The sequence below is a fragment of the Chiloscyllium plagiosum genome, chromosome 10 (assembly GCF_004010195.1).
Source record: "Chiloscyllium plagiosum isolate BGI_BamShark_2017 chromosome 10, ASM401019v2, whole genome shotgun sequence".
NCBI lineage: Eukaryota > Metazoa > Chordata > Chondrichthyes > Orectolobiformes > Hemiscylliidae > Chiloscyllium > Chiloscyllium plagiosum.
Genome location: NC_057719.1, coordinates 46,048,444 through 46,052,441, shown reverse-complemented (window position 1 = coordinate 46,052,441; position 3,998 = coordinate 46,048,444). Strand labels below are relative to the sequence as shown.

At 42.0% G+C, this 3,998-nt stretch overlaps 1 long non-coding RNA gene across 1 annotated transcript in view; it reads left to right on the top strand.

Annotated features, from left to right (window-relative positions):
- Nucleotides 1–2,221: 2,221 nt before the first annotated feature.
- Nucleotides 2,222–3,998, top strand: part of LOC122553977 — a 35,388-nt gene continuing 33,611 nt past the window's right edge. Inside the window, exons 1-2 of the long non-coding RNA XR_006312888.1 lie at nucleotides 2,222–2,438; nucleotides 2,610–2,693. This is a non-coding gene — a long non-coding RNA (uncharacterized LOC122553977). The remainder of the gene's footprint in view (nucleotides 2,439–2,609; nucleotides 2,694–3,998) is intronic.

The following is a 3,998-nucleotide window of genomic DNA, read 5'->3' as shown; positions in this document are numbered from 1 at the left end:
CAGAAGGTAAGATGTCCCAAGTGACAAGATCTCATTGTGGGCAGGCAGGTTCATATTGGAAATGTGTCCATCATGGATGCAGATCACAGGTGGAGATGGGTTGCTGGGGTGGACAGGTTAGAAGGTCTGCTTTGGTTCTCTGGGTCCTTGCTCCATTGTATTGTTAAATATTAGTTCTCTTGTCCTCATTATTACAACCACTGATTCCCATAAGCCATCCATGGATGTTCCAGCCTAGTGGCCCTTCATAATCTCTTTTAAAATTCCCTTTGCCAACTTAGTAAAAACCTGTACCTCACCAGTATCGTCCTTTTGTCCTAATACCCTCTATGCAACATCACATTCATAAAAGCCCATACGGCACATTTAAATTCTTCCTAGTACTTAATTCCACAAAAACACAAATTTCTCTGGAGCTATCGATCAAATTGTGATATGATAAATTGTGGAGAGTTAAGCAGCAATACTTCTATTAAAATAGAACATAGGATTATGTTAATAAACAACTAATTGAAAACACAAGCATAGCCCACGCTCAGACAAAGGCAGGCTTTTTTTTCAAAACTTAGTGAATAAGTGAATTAAAGAACTTTGCACCTTGAGAATACAATTATGTTACTCTAAAAATATGTAACTCTCACAAATGTGGGATAGGGCCCACGTACCAAAAAAAAAGCATTTGAACTCAACAATGTTTTCAAATGTCCCTACTGAGTTTTGATTTTTTTAATAACTTCGGCCCAACAAAAACACATTGACCCTCCAACACGGAGTGGGGTAGACACGGGGAGAATGTGCAAACACCACACAGACAGTTGCTGAAGGCTAGATTCAAACTCAGGTCCCTGGCACTGGGAGGCAGCAGTGCTAACCACTAAGCCACTGTTTCTCTGGCATGTGAGCCACATCCTGCCACTGTTTGCCTCTTCCTGCAAAATATAGGGACTGGCATTAATGTGGGAGGGACCTCCAGCTATCCAGCCTCTGAGGAGCGAGAGGGGATTGTCCACTGTTTCGGGGAGCGGAGGGAATCCACTGTCTGGGAGGGGAAGAGAGGACTGTCCACTATCTAGGGGGGGGATCGGGACTGTCCCCTCTGGTAGGGAGGGGACTGTCCACTGTTTGGGAGGGGATGGGGCTGTCGATTGCATGTGTGGGGGGCAGTGGGGATGTCCACCTCCTGGGATGGGAGAGATGACTGTCCACTGTCTGGGAGGGAGGGGGCTGTCCATTTTGTGCATGGGAGAGGATTTTCAATTCCTGTGAGGGAAAGGGCAGTCCACTGTCTGGGAGAGGCTGCCCACTGGCTGGAAGGGGGAGAATCTATCTGTTCTGTGTAGGGGAGAAGGCCTGTCCACTCTGTGTGAGGGGTGGGATCGTTCACTGTATGGTAGCAGGCCACCAGGACAGTGCCATGCATGTGCACATATGTGCAGTGCATCTGTGCAAAAATCAAGTGTTTCCAGAAACCAAGAAGAACAAACTCATTGACCTTTCGAATCAACTTGTTCAACTTGTTATGATGCACTTGTGGAACAGGTGGGACCTGAACCCAGGCTTTCTGAGCCAGTAGGACTGACACGACCGCCATGCCATAAGACGAGACTCATGAACAGTCACCAATTACAATGATCCAAACATATAAGTCTAATAATGATCTGGGATCAAACAACCCGGTACACTAAATAACTATCTCATTACAGGATTTGGAGGTGTGCAACTGTGGGTCACCTTGGCTGGACTAGGCAAAGTTAATGTTGTGACTGCAGAAGTCACAGTGCTACACAGTTTAGGCTCTTAAACCACCAGAATATAAGTAAGAAAGATTTCAATTGTCAGCTATTTTTCCGAAGACAGTCCACTAACCAACTCAAGGCTATGCCTACATAAACAGATAAAGCTCGTGGCAATCTATCTTTGTTTTGTTACATTGAGCAGTAATCTTGTTAGCTGTATTTATAAACCTTGAACCACGCATAGCTGTCATCAGGCTTAATGTTATGCAATATTCCCAACACAGCTGTTTGTACCTGACACAGAAGAATATATTCGGTTGACTGAAAGAACATTACAGATTAAATATCAGTTGCATAACATTTTGAGCATACGCTGATCTCTTCCTGAAGTTAAATGTTTAGCCAGCGAAGTAAGGCAGATGGAATTTGGTCTTATTCTGAAGTGCATTGATAGTTTTTTTCAGTTCTTCAGTGGTTAGGTTTTGCATATAGTTCTGACTAATTTGTAAATTTTTGCCTGATAAGTGGGGTTTTATTCTGATTTTTTTGTTCATTTCTACGTTTACAGTTTTTAATTATTTGGCTTTCATTTGTACTCATTCACTTATACTCCATTTATAGTTAATTGTGTGTCTACTCCCCAATGCTGCTGGGCAAAAAATTACACAGAAGATTATTATAAAGAAGGTTAAAAGACATTGAGTAAGAAATTATTCTCATCCACCCCAACCCCTGACACCACTAAAGCTGCATGCCGTCTGTGCTGCCTACTTACTCACTTGAGATAACTAACCATTTCTCCCCCATTTTCACCAGCACTAACAGTTGTGCCAGCTACTTTGAAATCTCTCAATCCCCTTCCTTTTCTCTCAGTTCAGAAAGAAAACAGCCCACCAAATGGTAGAAAGCATCAAGAATGGTGTGCTGCCCAATGTTCAAGTTCCACCTGCTCCAGAGGTAAGTAATAACATCTCTGAATAGGGGGTGGTTATAAAATATCTAGGAAGAATATTGAGGCTATAAAAAGGATACAGTACAGTCACTAAAATACTATCAGATATGAGAAAATGTTAGCAATGAATAAAGATTTGGCAAAAATAACATTATAGCAAGGCAGGATTGTTGTAAAAAGGTAGATAGAATCAGACCTTTTTCAGTAATTGAGGGGTCTTGATCAAGGAACCAAACAAGATCATATGCAAAACAGGGGCAGGAGAAATATCTGTCAGAGTTGTGAGGTTGTGGAGTTCATTTCAAAATTAATGTCTGTTAGTTCTCAAGACTGTATTTGATGAGTGAATAAATGATAAAGTTCTGTAGGGATTTGGGAATAAGACTGATAAAGGATTTATCTGTACAGAGAGTAAATGATCACAGACAGTTTTGTGGTGTAAGTTGTATGTACTTCCCTATGTTATGTTTTCATACATCACAAACCAACCTCATTAAATTTATGGCTAGTTTGAATTAATAACATTTCCAAATACAGTATGGTATTTATCATGATTATCAAGGACGTGTAAAAATGTTAAATATGTTTTCCTTACTGAACATGAAACTTCCATCAGAAATGGGTGGAAGAAATTAAGTGATGCATAAAGCACACAGAGTGAAACTTTTCTCACATCTTCAGTGAATAAGGTTGCACTGAGCCATGGAGGAGCTGTCCTCCTGGCCACAGTCTGATCTAAACGTTGCTGCACACTTGCACAGTTATTGGATTTTAAACCATTGTTACTGCATGAATTTTCCATCCTTAAGTTGGAGAGAGAAACGGTTAGCAAATATTAATTCGACTTAGTAGTCTAGGCCACTTAAATAAAGAGTTTGAACTTATACACCAACTTTTATAGTCCCCTTTCGGCAGAATGATAGTGTCCCTATATGGAAAGAGACAGTGCAAGATAGCCTTCTATGCTCGCTTTGAGCAGAACTTCAGTGGAGAGATAACACCAATTCCGACAAGTCCTGATGAACCTATCCCAACAGTCACTGCATCAGAGGTCAGATCAGTTTTCCTCCGTGTGAATCCAATGAAAGCGATGGGACCAGACGGAGTACCAGGCCGTGCACTCAGAGCATGCGTAGATCAATGGCAGAGGTCTTTTCGGACATCTTCACCCTCTCCCTGCAGCAGGCCACTGTCCCTGTCTGTTTCAAGAGGGCCAACATCATCCCTGTGCCTAAGAAGGCTCATGCAGCATGTCTCAATGACTACCACCCAGTGGCCGTAACTTTGGTGGTCATGAAGTGCTTTGAAAG